Source organism: Pseudophryne corroboree, chromosome 7, assembly GCF_028390025.1.
Source record: "Pseudophryne corroboree isolate aPseCor3 chromosome 7, aPseCor3.hap2, whole genome shotgun sequence".
NCBI classification, from domain to species: Eukaryota; Metazoa; Chordata; class Amphibia; order Anura; family Myobatrachidae; genus Pseudophryne; species Pseudophryne corroboree.
In genome coordinates, this window is record NC_086450.1 from 316,028,234 (window position 1) to 316,049,527 (window position 21,294).

The 21,294-nt window shown below is 46.4% G+C and overlaps 3 pseudogenes; 2 read left to right on the forward strand and 1 right to left on the reverse strand.

The window, feature by feature from the left end:
• Positions 1 to 14,601: 14,601 nt before the first annotated feature.
• On the forward strand, positions 14,602 to 14,721 carry LOC134946016 (5S ribosomal RNA; annotated as a pseudogene).
• A 2,547-nt stretch (positions 14,722 to 17,268) lies between these two features.
• LOC134947192 (5S ribosomal RNA) lies at positions 17,269 to 17,389 on the reverse strand (annotated as a pseudogene).
• A 1,997-nt stretch (positions 17,390 to 19,386) lies between these two features.
• Positions 19,387 to 19,507, forward strand: LOC134947193 (5S ribosomal RNA; annotated as a pseudogene).
• The last annotated feature ends 1,787 nt before the right edge of the window (positions 19,508 to 21,294 follow it).

A 21,294-nucleotide genomic window follows, 5' to 3' on the forward strand; every position in this document is an offset into this window, starting at 1 on the left:
AAGTCAAGCGGAACGCGACCTGTCAACAACATCTCCTCCTTCACATTCTCCCGCAACTGGGGGTGCGAGGAAAAGGCTCAGAATTCCGAGCCCACCCGCTGGCGGTGATGCAGGGCAGTCTGGAGCGACTGCTGATGCTGACATCTGGTCCGGACTGAAGGACCTGACAACGATTACGGACATGTCGTCTACTGTCACTGCATATGATTCTCTCACCATTGAAAGAATGGTGGAGGATTATATGAGTGACCGCATCCAAGTAGGCACGTCACACAGTCCGTACTTATACTGGCAGGAAAAAGAGGAAATTTGGAGGCCCTTGCACAAACTGGCTTTATTCTACCTAAGTTGCCCTCCCACAAGTGTGTACTCCGAAAGAGTGTTTAGTGCCGCCGCTCACCTTGTCAGCAATCGGCGTACGAGGTTACATCCAGAAAATGTGGAGAAGATGATGTTCATTAAAATGAATTATAATCAATTCCTCCGTGGAGACATTCACCAGCAGCAATTGCCTCCACAAAGTACACAGGGTGCTGAGATGGTGGATTCCAGTGGGGACGAATTGATAATCTGTGAGGAGGGGGATGTACACGGTGATATATCGGAGGATGATGATGAGGTGGACATCTTGCCTCTGTAGAGCCAGTTTGTGCAAGGAGAGATTAATTGCTTCATTTTTGGGGGGGGTCCAAACCAACCCGTCATATCAGTCACAGTCGTGTGGCAGACCCTGTCACTGAAATGATGGGTTGGTTAAAGTGTGCATGTCCTGTTTATACAACATAAGGGTGGGTGGGAGGGCCCAAGGACAATTCCATCTTGCACCTCTTTTTTCTTTTCTTTTTCTTTGTGTCATGTGCTGTTTGGGGAGGGTTTTTTGGAAGGGCCATCCTGCGTGACACTGCAGTGCCACTCCTAGATGGGCCCGGTGTTTGTGTCGGCCACTAGGGTCGCTTATCTTACTCACACAGTCAGCTACCTCATTGCGCCTCTTTTTTTCTTTGCGTCATGTGCTGTTTGGGGAGGGTTTTTTGGAAGGGACATCCTGCGTGACACTGCAGTGCCACTCCTAGATGGGCCCGGTGTTTGTGTCGGCCACTAGGGTCGCTTATCTTACTCACACAGTCAGCTACCTCATTGCGCCTCTTTTTTTCTTTGCGTCATGTGCTGTTTGGGGAGGGTTTTTTGGAAGGGACATCCTGCGTGACACTGCAGTGCCACTCCTAGATGGGCCCGGTGTTTGTGTCGGCCACTAGGGTCGCTTATCTTACTCACACAGTCAGCTACCTCATTGCGCCTCTTTTTTTCTTTGCGTCATGTGCTGTTTGGGGAGGGTTTTTTGGAAGGGACATCCTGCGTGACACTGCAGTGCCACTCCTAGATGGGCCCGGTGTTTGTGTCGGCCACTAGGGTCGCTTATCTTACTCACACAGTCAGCTACCTCATTGCGCCTCTTTTTTTCTTTGCGTCATGTGCTGTTTGGGGAGGGTTTTTTGGAAGGGACATCCTGCGTGACACTGCAGTGCCACTCCTAGATGGGCCCGGTGTTTGTGTCGGCCACTAGGGTCGCTTATCTTACTCACACAGTCAGCTACCTCATTGCGCCTCTTTTTTTCTTTGCGTCATGTGCTGTTTGGGGAGGGTTTTTTGGAAGGGACATCCTGCGTGACACTGCAGTGCCACTCCTAGATGGGCCCGGTGTTTGTGTCGGCCACTAGGGTCGCTTATCTTACTCACACAGTCAGCTACCTCATTGCGCCTCTTTTTTTCTTTGCGTCATGTGCTGTTTGGGGAGGGTTTTTTGGAAGGGACATCCTGCGTGACACTGCAGTGCCACTCCTAGATGGGCCCGGTGTTTGTGTCGGCCACTAGGGTCGCTTATCTTACTCACACAGTCAGCTACCTCATTGCGCCTCTTTTTTTCTTTGCGTCATGTGCTGTTTGGGGAGGGTTTTTTGGAAGGGACATCCTGCGTGACACTGCAGTGCCACTCCTAGATGGGCCCGGTGTTTGTGTCGGCCACTAGGGTCGCTTATCTTACTCACACAGTCAGCTACCTCATTGCGCCTCTTTTTTTCTTTGCGTCATGTGCTGTTTGGGGAGGGTTTTTTGGAAGGGACATCCTGCGTGACACTGCAGTGCCACTCCTAGATGGGCCCGGTGTTTGTGTCGGCCACTAGGGTCGCTTATCTTACTCACACAGTCAGCTACCTCATTGCGCCTCTTTTTTTCTTTGCGTCATGTGCTGTTTGGGGAGGGTTTTTTGGAAGGGACATCCTGCGTGACACTGCAGTGCCACTCCTAGATGGGCCCGGTGTTTGTGTCGGCCACTAGGGTCGCTTATCTTACTCACACAGTCAGCTACCTCATTGCGCCTCTTTTTTTCTTTGCGTCATGTGCTGTTTGGGGAGGGTTTTTTGGAAGGGACATCCTGCGTGACACTGCAGTGCCACTCCTAGATGGGCCCGGTGTTTGTGTCGGCCACTAGGGTCGCTTATCTTACTCACACAGTCAGCTACCTCATTGCGCCTCTTTTTTTCTTTGCGTCATGTGCTGTTTGGGGAGGGTTTTTTGGAAGGGACATCCTGCGTGACACTGCAGTGCCACTCCTAGATGGGCCCGGTGTTTGTGTCGGCCACTAGGGTCGCTTATCTTACTCACACAGTCAGCTACCTCATTGCGCCTCTTTTTTTCTTTGCGTCATGTGCTGTTTGGGGAGGGTTTTTTGGAAGGGACATCCTGCGTGACACTGCAGTGCCACTCCTAGATGGGCCCGGTGTTTGTGTCGGCCACTAGGGTCGCTTATCTTACTCACACAGCTACCTCATTGCGCCTCTTTTTTTCTTTGCGTCATGTGCTGTTTGGGGAGGGTTTTTTGGAAGGGCCATCCTGCGTGACACTGCAGTGCCACTCCTAGATGGGCACGGTGTTTGTGTCGGCCACTAGGGTCGCTTATCTTACTCACACAGCTACCTCATTGCGCCTCTTTTTTTCTTTGCGTCATGTGCTGTTTGGGGAGGGTTTTTTGGAAGGGCCATCCTGCGTGACACTGCAGTGCCACTCCTAGATGGGCACGGTGTTTGTGTCGGCCACTAGGGTCGCTTAGCTTAGTCATCCAGCGACCTAGGTGCAAATTTTAGGACTAAAAATAATATTGTGAGGTGTGAGGTATTCAGAATAGACTGAAAATGAGTGGAAATTATGGTTTTTGAGGTTAATAATACTTTGGGATCAAAATGACCCCCACATTCTATGATTTAAGCTGTTTTTTAGGGTTTTTTGAAAAAAAACACCCGAATCCAAAACACACCCGAATCCGACAAAAAAAATTCGGTGAGGTTTTGCCAAAACGCGGTCGAACCCAAAACACGGCCGCGGAACCGAACCCAAAACCAAAACACAAAACCCGAAAAATTTCAGGCGCTCATCTCTAGTTGTGAGGTCAGGTCAGTCGGGGCATACATAGTGTTTTTAATTTATTTGAATTAAAAATTAAATAAAACCCCTTTCACATCGCAAAAATAACCCGGTACCGACACGGCATATTGCCGTGTCGAACCGGGTCAGTGTGCGATGTGAAAGCACACTGGCCGATTTAGCGGGTCGCCTGACCCGGTAAATCAACCCGGTAAAAAAGAAGGGTTTTACCCGGGTTGATTACCGGGTCAGGTGCGGTGTGAATGGGAGCCGTGTCGATGCGACACGGTTCCCATTCACAAGATAGGGAGAGGCGGCGCTAGAGATGAGCTCATCTCCCGACGACGCCTCCACCCCCGCCCCTGCTGCTGCTGCGCGCTCCGTTGTTATGGCAACCGACCCGGTATATTGCCGGGTCGGAAAGCCAGCAGCGGAGTGCAAATGCCGGATCCCACCCGGTAAGTACACGTTTGTCTTACCGGGTAGGATCCGGCATTTGCAGTCTGAATGCAGCATAATTGAATACAGTTACTTCCATAGTGGCTCTACTGTGGTGTAATGAGTATGAGGGTATCTACCATGGCATAACATGTATAAGGGGCTTTACCATGGTGTAACGTGTATAAGGGGCTATACTGTGGCATAATATGTATAAGGAGCTCTACTGTGGCATAATGTGTTTAAGCAGCTCTTCTGTGTGGTATAACGTGTATAAGCAGCTCTTCTCTGTGGTGTAATGTGTATAAGCAGCTCTACTGTGGCATAACGTGTATAAACAGCCCTACTGTGTGGCGTAATGTGAGTAACGGACACTCCTGTGCAGTGTAATGTGAATTGATACTATTATGTGGCCACGCCCCAATATAACTTCAGCACACACTGTCCTTATTTTATACAAAGGAATCTTTTGCAATGAGACATACAAGGTCTAGAACTGACCCTGTCACCAATTTAAATATTGTTTCTTTTCAAATGTAACATGCTATCACATGTTGGCCAGGCCTCCAATTCAGTACAAGGGAGAGGGGCGCCAAAACATACCCTTGCTCCGGGCACCATGGCACCAAGCTACACCTCTGGCTGTCACTCATATAATCCACCACCATTCTTTCAATGGTGACAGAATCATATGCAGTGACAGTAGACATGTAAGTAATTGTTGGCAGGTCCTTCAGTCCGGACCAGATGTCAGCACTCGCTCATGACTTCCCTGCATCACTGCCAGCGGGTGGGCTAGGAAATCTTATCCTTTTCCTCGCAGCCCCAGTTGCGGGAGAAAATGAAGGAGGAGCCGTTGATGGGTCAAGTTCCGCTTGAGTTGACAATTGTCTCACCAGCAGGTCTTTGAACCTCTGCAGACTTGTGTCTGCCGGAAAGAGAGATCCAATGTAGGCTTTAAACCTAGGATCGAGCACCGTGGCCAAAATGTAGTGCTCTGATTTCAACAGATTGACCACCTTTGAATCCTGGCAAAACGAATGAAGGGCTCCATCCACAAGTCCCACATACTTAGTGGAATCGCTCCGTCTTAGCTCCTCCTTCAATTTCTCCACCTGCTTCTGCAAAAGCCTGATGAGGGGAATGACTTGACTCAAGCTGGCAGTGTCTGAACTGACTTCCCGTGTAGCAAGTTCTAAGGGTTGGAGAACCTTGTATAAGACAGAAATCATTATCGACTGCGCTTGAGTCAGGTGCATTCCCCCTCCTTTGCCTATATCGTAGGTGGATGTATAGGCTTGAATGGCCTTTTGCTGCTCCTCCATCCTATGAAGCATATAGAGGTTGAATTCCACCTCATTATGATGGCAGGGCAGGTTCAGGAGTGTTTGCTGGCGCTCTAGTCTATGGCACGCGATGGCTGAATGTCAAATGTGGCCCGCAATTGTTCAGTCCACTGACAGCATCTCCTGCAAGCCCCTGTCATTTTTAAAAAAAAATCTGCACCACCAAATAAATTTTATGTGCAAAACATGGGACGTACTGGAATTTGCCCAGATGTAATGCATGCACAATATTAGTGACGTTGTCCGATATCACAAATCCCCAGGAGAGTCTAATTGGGGTAAGCCATTGTGCGATGATGTTCCTCAGTTTCCGTAAGAGGTTGCCAGTGGTGTGCCTCTTATTGAAAGCGGTGATACATAGCGTAGCCTGCCTAGGAACGAGTTGGCATTTGCGAGATGCTGCTACTGGTGCCGCCGCTGTTGTTGCTGCACGAGGCAATACATCTACCCATTGGGCTGTCACAGTCATATAGTCCCTATTCTACCCTGTTCCACTTGTCCACATGTCCATGGTTAAGTGGACAGTGGGTACAACTGCATTTTTTAGGACACTGAGGACACTTTTTCTGACGTCTCTGTACATTCTAGGTATCGCCAGCCTAGTGAAGTGAAACCTAGATGGGATTTGGTACCGGGGACACACTACCTCCATCAATTCTGTAAGTCCCACTGAACTATTGGCGGATTCCGGGCGCACGTCTAACACCAATATAGCTGTCAAGGCCTCAGTTATCCGCTTTGCAACAGGATGACTGCTGTCATATTTCATCTTCCTCACAAAGGACTGTTGGACAGTCAATTGCTTAGTTGAAGTAGTACAAGTGGCCTTCCGACTTCCCCCCTGGGATGATGATTGACTCCCAGCAGCAGCAACAGCAACAGCAGCAACAGCAGCAGTAGACGTACCACTCAAGGATCCTCCGGAGGAATCCCGGTTAGGAGAGGACTCCTCAGTATTGCCAGTGACATGGCCTGCAGGACTACTGACGTTTCGGACTGAGGAGGAAGTTGACGTTGAGGGAGTTGGTGGTGTGGCTTGCAGGAGCTTGGGTACAAGAGGAAGAAGGGATTTAGGTGTCAATGGACTGCTTACGCTCTTACTCAAAGTTTCACAACTTGACACTGACGTATAAGGGAGGATGTTCTTAGGTGGTTAATGTCCTTACCTCTTCTTATTACAGATTGACAGAGGCAACACACAGCTTGACACCTGTTGTCTGGATTTGTGGAGAAATAATTCCACACCGGAGTGGTGGCTTTGTGGCTTTTTTTATATTTTGCCCAGGCATCACAATGGGTTTATTCATCCCATGGACAACAGGTGTCTCCCCCTGTGCCTGATTTAAATCACCATCAGAATCCTCATCGTCAACTTCCTCCTCAGCACCAGCAACACCCATATCCTCATCCTGGTGTACTTCAACAGTGACATCTTCAATTTAAATATCAGAAACTGCACTGTGGGTGCTACTTCCAGCACTTGCAGAGGGCGTGCAAATGGTGGAAGGAGCCACCTCTTCCCGTCCAGTGTTGGGAAGGTCAGGCATTGCAACCGCTGACACACTTGGACTCTCCTTGGGGATTGGCGATACCATCTTAGAACACACTGTTCTTTGCTGTGCTTTTGCCAACTTAACTCTTATCATTTTTCTAGCGGGAGGATGAGGGCTTCCAGGCCCGGCGCTACCCGCTCAGCGAAGGGATGCAGTGCAGGGAGGCGCTGGTACGGAGAGGCGCTCCCCCTGCTCTGCATTCCTTCCCTGCTGCGCCGTCCTGTCCCCACTGCTGCTGCTGCTGCTGTGCCTGCATGACAGGCACTGGCAGCGGCGCTTGTAGCATTAAAATCCTCCTCCCTCCGCTCCCCTTCCCTCACCTGTGTGACAGGACAGCGCTGTGTATGGGACAAAAGGGGGCGGAGCTACATGGGACGGAAGGGGCGGAGCTAAACGGGACCGAAGGGGGCGGAGCTACACGGACCAGGCTGCTATAGTGTACAGACTCAGAGGGAGACTGGCTTAGGTAAGTGAAGGGTGAGAGGGAAGTGTTTGTGTATTGTGTCTGTGTGTGTGTGTAGTATGTCTGTGTGCGTTTATGTGTGCTTTAAGGACGCTACTACTACAGGGGGGGCATTACGTGTAACGTCGCTACTAATGGGGGGGGCCATTACGTGTAACAATGCTACTAATGGGGGGGCCATTACGTGTAACAACGCTACTACTAGGGGGGTCATTACGTATGTGGACGATACTACTACTTGGGGGGGGCATTATGTATAGGATGCTACTATTACTTGGGGGGCATTACATATAACAATACCACTACTACTTGGGGCAGGGCCGTAACTACGTGTGTGCCAAGTGGGCTTGGCACACAGCGCAGTTGCCCTGAGGGCGCATGGCCAGCGGCATGTAATGAGTCAAATTGACTCATTACGTGCCGCCTCTGAAGTCTGCGCCGTGCGCCGCAGCCGCGCTGGAGGAGAGAGAAGCGCCGGAGGCAGCTGAGAAGGAGGAGGAGGGAGGGGGACTGGAGCTGCAGCAGCGCTATTTCATTGGTAGTAAGCGCCGCTGCAGCATCCCCCTCTCCTTCCGTATAGGCTGCCCGGCGCTGCTGTGGATGCTGGGATGCGGTTCCTCCATCCCAGCATCCACAGCAGCGCCAGGCAGCCTATACGGGAGGAGAGGGGGCTGCTGCAGCGGCGCTTACTACCAATGACATAGCGCTGCTGCGGCTCCAGTCCCCCTCCCTCCTCCTCCTTGTCCGATGCCTGCACAGAGGGAGATGCCAGCACGAGGAGCCTGTCAGCGGGGAGAAGGTAAGTATATCTCTCTCTCTTTCTTTCTCTCTCTCTCTCTCTCTGGGGGACACCGTCTGCCATAATGTGTAAAAAGGGGGCCTGGCTGCTGCAATGTGTAAAAAGGGGGACTGGCTGCCGCAATGTGTAAAAAGGGGTCCTGGCTGCCGCAATGTGTGAAAAGGGGGACTGGGCAGCTGCAATGTGTAAAAAGGGGGACTGGCTGCTGCAATGTGTAAAAAGGGGGACTGGCTGCCGCAATGTGTAAAAAGGGGTCCTGGCTGCCGCAATGTGTAAAAAGGGGGCCTGGCTGCCGCAATGTGTAAAAAGGGGGACTGGCTGCCGCAATGTGTAAAAAGGGGCACTGGCTGCCGCAATGTGTAAAAAGGGAGACTGGCTGCCGCAATGTGTAAAAAGGGGGACTGGCTTCTGTAATGTGTAAAAAGGGGGACGCTGGCTGCTGTAATGTATAAAAGGGGCTCTACCTGGTGTAGTGGCGCTACTGTGCAGCGTAATTTGAATAATGGAGACTACTGTGCACCGTAGTATGAATTGCTATTATTTTGTGGCCACGCCCCTTCCCCATGAAGCCACGCCCCTATATATTTTTTGCGCGCCGTAGGCCGCACTGCCCCTATCTTGCATGGGGGGGCGCCAATGTCATTTCTTGCACACAGCGCTAAAATGCCTAGTTACGGCACTGACTTGGGGGGCCTTACGTATAAGGACGCTACTACTACTGGGGGTGCACTATGTATAAGGATGCTACTACTACTGGGGGGGCATTATGCATAGGGATGCTACTACTACTGGGGTGCATTACATATAAGGACGCTACTACTACTTGTGGGGCATTACGTATAAGATGAATAAGATTGTGCTACATTGTGGCGTAATTTTGAATGGGGGTACTATTGTGTGGCTATGCCCCTTACTTGTGAGACCACACCCCTTTTCCCGGTGCGCGCCAAAGGAATATGGGAGGGCGCAAATTTATAGTTTGCAGGGGGGCGCCGAACACCCTAGCACCGGCCCTGAGGGCTTCCATCGTCATGTGAAGCTGAACCACTAGTCATGAACATAGGCCAGGGCCTTAGCCGTTCCTTGCCACGCCATGTCACAAATGGCATATTGGCAAGTTTACATTTCTCCTCAGACCACTTAAATTTATTTTTTTGGGTCTTTTTACTGAACATTGGCTTTTGGGATTTTATATGCCCTCTACTATCATATTGGGCATCGGCCTTGGCAGACGACGTTGATGGCATTTTATCGTCTATGTGCTGACTAGTGGCAGCAGCTTCAGCACTAGGATGAAGTGGTTCTTGATCTTTCCCTATTTTATCCTCCAAATTTTTGTTTTCCATTATTTCTCTAACGTCCTAGAGGATGCTGGTGACTCCGTAAGGACCATGGGGAATAGACGGGCTCCGCAGGAGATAGGGCACTTTAAGAAAGCTTTGGATTCTGGGTGTGCACTCGTTCCTCCCTCTATGTCCCTCCTCCAGTTTTACACTGTGCCCAGAGGATGAAGGGTGCACTGCAGGGAGCTCTCTTGAGTTCTTTGCTACAGAAAGCATTTTTGTTTGGATTTTTACTTTTTCACAGGGAGCACTGCTGGCAACAGGCTCCCTGCATCGAGGGACTGAGGAGAGAGGGGCAGACCTACTGATAGGATCTGCTTCCTCGGCTACTGGACACCATTAGCTTCAGAGGGGGTGAACACAGGTTCGTCCTGGGCGTCCACCCCCGGAGCCACACCGCCGTTCTCCTCACAGAGCCAGAAGAACAGAAGCAAGAAGACGTCTCAGGCGGCAGAAGCCTTCAGCTTCACAGAGGTAACGCACAGCACTGCAGCTGTGCGTCATTGCTCCACATCACCTCACACACTCTGGTCACTGTATGGGTGCAGGGCGCAGGGGGGGGCGCCCTGGGCAGCAATAATATCACCTCTTAGATGGCAAATAGGTATATACATGTACAGTTTCTGTATTCATCGGAGTGGATATATTTTAAATCTTATCACTTCTCTATCTTAGAGCACTTGATCTTTCTAAATTCTTTCTGTCATTTTAACCATATATTTCGCCTTGCTGACCGATTCACGGCTCTTAATGATATAATAAAAGTTATATTTTAATGACAATTCTTCATTGTGCACCTTACCAGTACAACCCCATTCTCCTCTTTCTTTAACATGTTTTCTCCTTAACCACTGACTTATTACCTGAGCTGGCTACTGCACCCTCCTGACATGCTTCAAGGTCAAAATCAGACTCACCATAAAATCTACCGCTATCGTCCAGAGCGGATTCGACCACAGCCGCCGACTCCCCTGAATCCTCCTGTAGTTCAGGGACAATCAAAGATTCTGCAGGAGAAATGCAAGGGGAAACATCCACTAGACACTCATCAAGTATCTCATTACCCCCCACTTTCCCCGCGGGTTCACTTACACAAGACTCATTAATCATGGAGGGATTCTGCCCCCTCAAGACTCTCCCCTCAGCATGACCCACAGTAAGAACAGGGACCAGTGCTGATATTAATGAAGTGCATATAGACACCTCAGATGAATTCCAGCCAGCACCTTTACACCCTAAACGCACGGCGCCTGCATATGAATGCCTAGGAACCATGCGCCTGCTTTGATTTATCTCAGACACCACACTTATGCCCTCATACTCAAGTTAACGGGCTCAATTCTCTGCAGCACACCAGCATTTTCCAGGCCTGAAGTACCCACACGCTGACCAACTCCCTCTGTAATTCCATAGGCACACCTTAAACTTTCCCTATCCCTGTTACCACCTCTATTAGGTACTCCCAATCCTTGCACCACCAATTGTTCACTTGTGCCCCTTCCAGATTGCTCACTTCTGGAAAGTCCAGTTCTACAATGAACGCCTCTGCCAGCCGGGTGTGGATCATTAGATCGACAGTGTCTAGGTCGACAATGTTTAGGTCGACCACTATAGGTCTGCAGTCACTAGGTCGACAGGGTTGGAAGGTCGACAGAGTTTCTAGGTCGACATGTGCTAGGTCTACAGGTCAAAAGGTCAACATGAGGTGTGTGTTTTTGTGTCGTTTTCTTCGTAGAGTGACTGGGAACCCCAATTAGTGCACCGTGCTTCAGGCAAGGTGCCTCGCTCTGCTACCGCTTCACTCAGCACAGATTACCGTTCCAATCGTAGTCCACGTGGATCGTTAAGTATGAAAAAGTTCAAAAAAAGAAAAAATTTGAAAAACTCATGTCGACCTAGCACATGTCGACATAGAAACCCTGTCGACCTTCCAACCGATCACGTTCTGTGATCAAGCTACACTGCGAAACGTACGTCATCTCCCTATGCGATCACGTGGTGCGCACACGTGATCGCACCAACCGGAACTCCAGGACAGTTACCCGGGCAACGACGTCTAGCCGCTGAGAGCCGGGAGGCACACAGCTACTTCACGCTGTGAAGCAGCGGACACTGGCAGCGTTAGGAAATAGCCGACCACCACCTCAAACCTTACCTATTGAAGCCAGCATACGAACTTGGCTTCACCGCACCTCCGGAACCCTGTCACCAACAGGATCTATCAAACGGCAGTTCTCCACAGGCAGCCCCTTCGGATTGGTATCGTATAATACATAAACCATACTTCAAAATTTCCTAACAATTTTTTCTCAGCACAGCCCTAGTAGGCTATTAACTTGCCTCAAAATACTTGGATGCTGCCTATATGTATGCATTATACAATGTTCTATATGTCTATCATTGATAGCCTAAGTTTTATAGCCATCTGATTACCATATTGCATACACATTCTTTGACTGCTCCAAAAGGTGCTGGATTTATGTGGTATCTAATAAGGTATTAGGAGCAAACTATTATATTCCTAAATACGGCAGATTATTGCACAAAGAATCCTAAAGAGGTTTTACTAGCTGCATAATTGCAAGGGAATAAACAGAGCAGGACACCTGTCCTTAACTGTTATTCTTCCGGCGCTGATAACAATTAGTAATTAATTATATAAAGTGCATCAATAGCAGCTGAGTAGGACAACTAGCTAGGTTGCCAATTAATTGAAAAACAAGAAAAAAAATGTATACTCTTCGCTATATATACACTGTATCAGATTAAACTATAGTGTGCAGTCTGTCATATAGAATAATTGACTCAGTAGAACTGTGAAAGTATAACAATAAATTCTTTATCTAATATTTAAAAAGAGGTGTACATTTCATACAAGATAAGCAGCATGTATTAGGCAACAATTAATTTATAATCACAATTAGTATAGCATACAATGAGATGAAATATCTTTGTTATATTGCTAGATAAAAATAGAAGTACACTGGCGTCCCAGTGTTTAATAAATGTCTCGTAAAAATAATCACAGCCTTATTTAATGATGAACTTTTGTGTATATTGATGTATAATTACCCATGTGCAGATTCCTGAGAGTATGAATAAACAGGGTCCGTTAATGTATCTGTGCACATAAATGGGTATGCAGTTAATTAAGCTGATTAAAGCTGGTTTGGAAAAGGCCGTATATTTATCATGGCTATACTCCGGATAGATAATAGTTAATAACCTGTGTGAAGATCTCCAAAGAACCCACCTCCTCAAACCGGGTGTTAGACCTCACTGCGGAGGCCAGTAGCAGTCACTCGGTACGGGTGAGCGGAGAACCGGACGTCTGCAGTACGGCACCTAGACGGATGTCAGTGCTCTCGCCGAGAGCCGCTGGCTGGAGCGCCCGGCGTGTATCCAAGCCGTGGTAAGATGTAGCTGTGAAGGTCGTTGGCTGTGAGGCCGTTTAGCAAGATCGATCAGCAGGTATTGCCGAACAGCTGAACTTTGAAAAGTGGGCGTCAACGCGTTTCGTCTCCTTGGCAACCGGAGACTTCCTCAGGATTCGTCCTGAGGAAGTCTCCGGTTGCCAAGGAGACGAAACGCGTTGACGCCCACTTTTCAAAGTTCAGCTGTTCGGCAATACCTGCTGATCGATCTTGCTAAACGGCCTCACAGCCAACGACCTTCACAGCTACATCTTACCACGGCTTGGATACACGCCGGGCGCTCCAGCCAGCGGCTCTCGGCGAGAGCACTGACATCCGTCTAGGTGCCGTACTGCAGACGTCCGGTTCTCTGCCTACCCGTACCGAGTGACTGCTACTGGCCGCCGCAGTGAGGTCTAACACCCGGTTTGAGGAGATTGTTATTATTGCAGACGTCCGGTTCTCCGCTCACCCGTACCGAGTGACTGCTACTGGCCTCCGCAGTGAGGTCTAACACCCGGTTTGAGGAGGTGGGTTCTTTGGAGATCTTCACACAGGTTATTAAGAACTATTATCTATCCGGAGTATAGCCGTGATAAATATACGGCCTTTTCCAAACCAGCTTTAATCAGCTTAATTAACTGCATACCCATTTATGTGCACAGATACATTAACGGACCCTGTTTATTCATACTCTCAGGAATCTGCACATGGGTAATTATACATCAATATACACAAAAGTTCATCATTAAATAAGGCTGTGATTATTTTTACGAGACATTTATTAAACACTGGGACGCCAGTGTACTTCTATTTTTATCTAGCAATATAACAAAGATATTTCATCTCATTGTATGCTATACTAATTGTGATTATAAATTAATTGTTGCCTAATACATGCTGCTTATCTTGTATGAAATGTACACCTCTTTTTAAATATTAGATAAAGAATTTATTGTTATACTTTCACAGTTCTACTGAGTCAATTATTCTATATGACAGACTGCACACTATAGTTTAATCTGATACAGTGTATATATAGCGCAGAGTATACATTTTTTTTCCTGCATAATTGCAGCAAATTGTTACTCAATCACTATTTCTGTGTGCATTTTTCTCTGCTGTGGTGGCGTGTGTGGTATAAATTATTAGAGGCCACATATACTATATATTGCCTACAGCAACAGGTTTGCTATAATTGTTGCCTGATTATACATTATCATCATATCCCGGGTATGCAAGTGGACACCCTTGCATAGAATTTTTGCATATGCTAACTGTCGCTAATGTAATTTTGTTTAAATGCACAGTGGATGTCCCTGTGTATTATTATTGCATTTTGATCAATATTGCTACAATTTCATTTTCATGGGCACATACGGCAGATTATTGCACAAAGAATCCTAAAGAGGTTTACTAGCTGCATAATTGCAGCAAATTGTTACTCAATCATTATTTCTGTGTGCATTTTTCTTGCTGTGGTGGCGTGTGTGGTATAAATTATTAGAGGCCACATATACTATATATTGCCTACAGCAACAGGTTTGCTATAATTGTTGCCTGATTATACATCATTATCATATCCCGGGTATGCAAGTGGACACCCTTGCATAGAATCTTTGCATATGATAACTGTCGCTAATATAACCTTGTTTAAATGCACAGTGGATGCCCCTGTGTATTATTGCATGGTGATCAATATTGCTACAAATTTATTTTCATGGGCACAAGATAATTTCAGATACTGAACATACGACTGATTCAGTTCACCTCTGTTATACAACTCTGGTGATACAGGTATTGGGATTGACTGAACGGGCAGATTAAGAAATTGCGGACATACCCCGCTGGAGATGCCCGATCTCGTCTGATCTTGGAAGCCAAGCAGTGGAGGGCCGGGTCAGTACTCGGATGGGAGACCACCCTGGAACACCCTGGTACTGCAAAATATTCTTCTGCACGATCTAGAGTGATCCCTAATAATACCAATTGGCATTCGGTTCTGTATGACCTATGATTTAATTCTCTACGACTAATTAATCCTGAATAGGACTGCTGTAGAATAAATGATGGTCATATATTATACAAAGGTGTTACTGTTATCTCAGTAAAACCAACAGCCCAAATATTTGATTTCCGGTTTCTATTGTGGTATTGAAAACCACATTAATTGCACACAATATAGTGTTATATTTTCGCGTAGCTACATTATCTTACGTACAATTTACTCCTACATTCATATTTTAATAATGAATTAATAAAATTATGTCTTATCAGAATTGATTAATATATATCCAATCCTCTGAATAGAGTGCTCCCACACAAGAGTCTACTTTCCAACTTTTCTTTTTTGTTGGGTTTTCTTTGTTTATGACCTTCCAACCATGTCGACCTAGTGATTGTCGACCTATAGTGGTCGACCTAAACATTGTCGACCTAGACAGTGTCAATCTTCAGACCGGATCCCCTGCCAGCCACGGTCCCAGCGGGCCCACGGGACGACCGCGGCGCACTTCCAGAACATACAATCCTGAGGTAATTCCTCTCGATGTTACCGCTCTCCGCATCACCCTACTCCGTGATTCCACCATTGCACCCATGCTCCAAGACATCGTACCTTCAGTCTGCACTTCCAAAGGATTAGCATTCACACCGCTAAGTACGCCACCACAGACGAGCTGGTCACCCGGCCTCTGCGTGACGCAGCTCCGCCCACCACAGCTCTCTCAGGAGGTCGAGCCCGACCCTTGGTGGTGGAATTACTACCAACATTAACTACCCTTCCCTGTGCTGAAATGACCTGTCCCCCACTTGACACAGACTCAGCAGAACCCCTTCCATCCCTTTCAATAAAACGGATAGGGGGACCCGCAGCACGACTGGGCCTTGGCATGTTAAAGTAAAGAATAGTGAGATAAAGGAGATATTAAAGAAAAAGAGTGAGAAAAATAGAGAGTAGTAAAGGTTGAAAGGAAAACAGAGAAGAAAATACAACAAATACAACAAATTCACAGTTATAAGCAGTTCAGTACAATACAAACACAGAGCACTTCTGTTCAATTTTTCCTGAGGAAAAGAGGGAGAACTTAATCAATCCTCCCCTCATAAGGGCTAAGCCCCTCCCATCACCTGATTACTGAGCAACCTCATAGGTCAAGCAGTTACCATGTACACACCTCCACCTGTCCTTGCTGCTTCATTCGGCATCCAGCACCATTGTTTAAAATGGGCATGTTGCTTCCATTTTGAAAGTGTGATGAGTCCAGGGTCTGCACCGTCAGATGCAGACTTCTGGACCCAGGTGTCCGGATCTGACGGCCAGCCTGAGTAAGTTTCAGCATAAAACCATTGCGGATCACAAACAAGTCATGACGGTGATCCAAGGCTGTGTCCTCAAATGCAGCACTTGGATCTTGCAAATGCAAACAGGAGGCGCCTATCTCCTACAGACGCATTCTGCTGCTTTTGGATTTAATGATATAGAAATGCACAGCCCCAAGGTAGCGGCTGGTTATCACTACACCAAGCACAGGGTTGAGCATAGCACAGACTTGGAGCTCAGTCTGTGTTCTCCTCTATCTGGATATACGTGAATAATTGACCCATTTTCAGTCAGTCAATCTAGGAGCAAGCACCATTAACACCAGCTTATTTAACATTATTTAAGACTGGATTTATAAAATATTAATATCACCACCTTGCATATTGGTCACCGTGTTTACTCATTTTCCCAGAAAGGTCCATTTTACAGAAGTGAGTCTAATTGTGGCACTTGACATTAATCTTTTATATATTTATTATATTTTTTGTGTTTATTGTGAATACATGTGTTTTTATATTGATCTATACAAATTTATTTGATTGCTTTTTAATAGGTTATGTGCTCCAATTAGTGAATAATCTCACTATTTCCCCTGTTATACATACCTGCTGCATTAACCCTGTGTCATCCTATAAACCTGTTCTGCCTGTTTAATTAAACAAAGAACGGGTACCATTTGGACTAACCTCCATCATATACAGATGGCACATATATATATATATATATATATATATATATAAAAAACAAATATAAAACCACAGCACTCGCCACCCCAGTAGCGGGGTGCAATATCTGCACTCACCAGTCATAGGGTGGGGTGCATGTAGCCCATGGCCACCTACTTACATATACAAACTGGACATATACGGCAGTATCACTGGATTTATACGGCAGTACCGCTGGACATATACGGCAGTATCACTGGACATATACGGCAGTACCACTGGACATATACAGCAGCACAGGGATACCACCACTGGACTGATGCAGGACAAACAACTGTAGGACAACCTGTGGTCAAAAAAATTGATCATTTAGTGTATATATATATGACCATCATTTGAAAACTGCTGTACATCCCAAATGGGAATTGAATCCTAGCAGGTAGTTGAATCATAGGTCATAACCGAGATGTAAGTCAGTGCTCTATTTTAGTGACAGAAAGGGTGGCAAATATTTGCAGTACCAGGGTGTTCCTTGGTGGTCTCCCATCCAAGTACTTAAACCGGCCCTCCACTGCTTGGCTTCCAAGATCAGATGAGATTGGGCATCTCCAGTGGGGTATGACCGCAGACCTTATGCTTACCCTTGTCACGCTGTGTCCTAATTGGGCACAAATAAGAGCCGATTTGCGTAATTATGTGAACCACAGGTATCGAGGCAGCTGATTTGGTATAAGAAAAATCAAGAGTTTTTTTCTCAAAGATATAACACAAAGATATAACACAGAATTCAGATACCCATCTAAATTTTCACGGTTAAATCAGTCGCAGTACAAGTAGAAAAGACATCTATGCTGCACAGATATTTCATATGAATATCGGATATTCTAGATTATAATATTCTTTTAACTATGCAGAGAGGGAAACCTCCAAATTTGATCTCCAAAAAAATCAATAGATGTATGAAAATACACCATGGATTGTGCAAAAAGTATATAACATAAGCAATGCAATCTCCAGCTCTAATGCCCCATCATGAATTATCTTTAGGCAATAGGAAAATAATAAAACAGACAATATACCATATATATCATCAGCTAGGTGTTTCAAAACAACATGGATTTCTGCATTACAAAGAGAGAAAACATTTGTGTGTTTGATAAGCTCCAAAAGATATTGGATGTATCTGCATCCGCTGTTTTGGTAGCAATATAGACCAAACTAAGAATGGCACTTGTTCACTTACTGGTGATGATTGACTGTCACTTAAGCATATGGTAGAGTGATCTGCCACGTGGATGTGAGTTTTTCGTGCACACAAAAGAAAAAGTGCATATATCAAAAATATTACCTCATCCAGGTGTACATTCATTAAGCTATGTCCTACTTGTATAAGGGAGATGATAAGGGAGATCCTGATGTGTGGAAGGTGCTGGCCGCGTCTGCCCGCGTACTGCCCGCTGCTGTGCTCCGGCCGCACTGTTCTTCCTGTTAGGCTGGTTCCCGTAGCGACGAACTATGCCGTGATCGGCTAAGTTGCGGTCACGTGTGCGCACCACGTGACCGTGAGGTTGTTGCCTCTCCTCCTTCTTCCTGACGTACGTTTCGCAAGATAGCTTGGTCACAGACCGACGCCCTGTGACCAAGCTATCTTGCGAAACGTACGTCAGGAAGAAGGAGGAGAGGCAACAACCTCACGGTCACGTGGTGCGCACACGTGACCGCAACTTAGCCGATCACGGCATAGTTCGTCGCTACGGGAACCAGCCTAACAGGAAGAACAGTGCGACCGGAGCACAGCAGCGGGCAGTACGCGGGCAGACGTGGCCAGCACCTTCCACACATCAGGATCTCCCTTATCATCTCCCTTATACAAGTAGGACATAGCTTAATGAATGTACACCTGGATGAGGTAATATTTTTGATATATGCACTTTTTCTTTTGTGTGCACGAAAAACTCACATCCACGTGGCAGATCACTCTACCATATGCTTAAGTGACAGTCAATCATCACCAGTAAGTGAACAAGTGCCATTCTTAGTTTGGTCTATATTGCTACCAAAACAGCGGATGCAGATACATCCAATATCTTTTGGAGCTTATCAAACACACAAATGTTTTCTCTCTTTGTAATGCAGAAATCCATGTTGTTTTGAAACACCTAGCTGATGATATATATGGTATATTGTCTGTTTTATTATTTTCCTATTGCCTAAAGATAATTCATGATGGGGCATTAGAGCTGGAGATTGCATTGCTTATGTTATATACTTTTTGCACAATCCATGGTGTATTTTCATACATCTATTGATTTTTTTGGAGACCAAATTTGGAGGTTTCCCTCTCTGCATAGTTAAAAGAATATTATAATCTAGAATATCCGATATTCATATGAAATATCTGTGCAGCATAGATGTCTTTTCTACTTGTACTGCGACTGATTTAACCGTGAAAATTTAGATGGGTATCTGAATTCTGTGTTATATCTTTGTGTTATATCTTTGAGAAAAAAACTCTTGATTTTTCTTATACCAAATCAGCTGCCTCGATACCTGTGGTTCACATAATTACGCAAATCGGCTCTTATTTGTGCCCAATTAGGACACAGCGTGACAAGGGTAAGCATAAGGTCTGCGGTCATACCCCACTGGAGATGCCCAATCTCATCTGATCTTGGAAGCCAAGCAGTGGAGGGCCGGTTTAAGTACTTGGATGGGAGACCACCAAGGAACACCCTGGTACTGCAAATATTTGCCACCCTTTCTGTCACTAAAATAGAGCACTGACTTACATCTCGGTTATGACCTATGATTCAACTACCTGCTAGGATTCAATTCCCATTTGGGATGTACAGCAGTTTTCAAATGATGGTCATATATATACACTAAATGATCAATTTTTTTGACCACAGGTTGTCCTACAGTTGTTTTGTCTGTTCACAAATTCACAGATATACCCATCTCGGCTTATATTAGGTATCTGTACCTTGTAATCTATATACATTTTTCTATATTTTCGCAATGTCACCATTTTAACAAATATTGGCGTTCATTGAACTCCTCAATAATTAATTTTAATGAGAATTATTAAAGTATTGTATTTTAGTCAGCTATTGTGACATCCAGTCATACAACATTATCTGTATAGGAGTGCTTCCCAAAAAGAGTCTTCTTTTTTTCTTCTTTCCATGTTTACATTGAGAATAACTGACTCGGGGGAGCACCACTGATGGGCAGCTTTTTGATACACAAAAATAAGGAGTGTGTTACCTTATGTATCTGCTTCCTAAAATGAGGATTTGAACCTTGAATTTAATTATCAGTTAATTACAGATAGTTATCATTATACATATACACTTATTACACCAGTGCGGTTTCCAATTTTCTTTTCTTCAACTGATGCAGGACAACACAGCACCACTGCAATGGACTGGACTTATACAGCAGCACTGGACATATGGCAGCTGAGGGCACCACCACTGTGACTGGACTGATGCAGCACAATACACCACCACTGAACTGATGCAGCACAAAACAGCAACACTGGACTGGACTTATACAGCAGCACTGGACATATGGCAGCAGAGGACACCACACTGTGACTGGACTGTTGCAGCACAAGACACTACCACTGTACTGATGCAGGACACTGAGGACAGAGACACATCATCTCGCTACACTCTCCAATGCCGGACTGAAAATGGCGGTGATGCGCGGCTCCTTATATGGAATCCAAACCCCGCGGGATGATGACCTTTTTCCTCGTCCAGGTCTCCGGGTCAGGCGGGAAAACCTGAGCATGACTCGGATCCGGGCTCGAGTATGAATTGATCAATGCATGAAGCTGCAGCCCCGCGGCAAGGGACTCCACTCTGCTGCAGTACCTAACACTATAGGGGTTCAAACCTAGGGCACGGGACCCCCCAAAAAACCACAGCCAAGCAACCCCAGGGCATCGCAGGGAATAATTATGTGTAGTGAGAAGGATTAAGGGATAGGTGAGAAAAAAAGGGTGTTATGGGTTGAATTAATATAAGTGAAAAAAATGTGTAACATGTATAATAAACAAACGGTGAAAGTGCCAAATTAAATGTAATGCTGCGATGCCCAGTTGTCGCCCAGCCACGGCAGTCCAGGAGGCCCCGTACCCCAGGAGCCACCCCATTTCTGACCTATTGTTCTGAATAATTGGACTTACCTAGAATTGTGCCATATTCACAAGTGCAGTCATGCAAGGTACCCTAGTTAAAATAAATGAGGGTTAGGTGCGGGTGGGTGCAAGTCTAAGATTGAAGGTGTCTCACTCCTTCAGGTGTGTCTATACAAAACACTTTTAGTTTGCTAGGGAGGGGCCTTAGACTGCACACCTATATATTTTTTCTCACCTATCCCTTAATCCTTCTCACTACACATAATTATTCCCTGCGATGCCCTGGGGTTGCTTGGCTGTGGTTTTTTGGGGGGTCCCGTGCCCTAGGTTTGAACCCCTATAGTGTTAGGTACTGCAGCAGAGTGGAGTCCCTTGCCGCGGGGCTGCA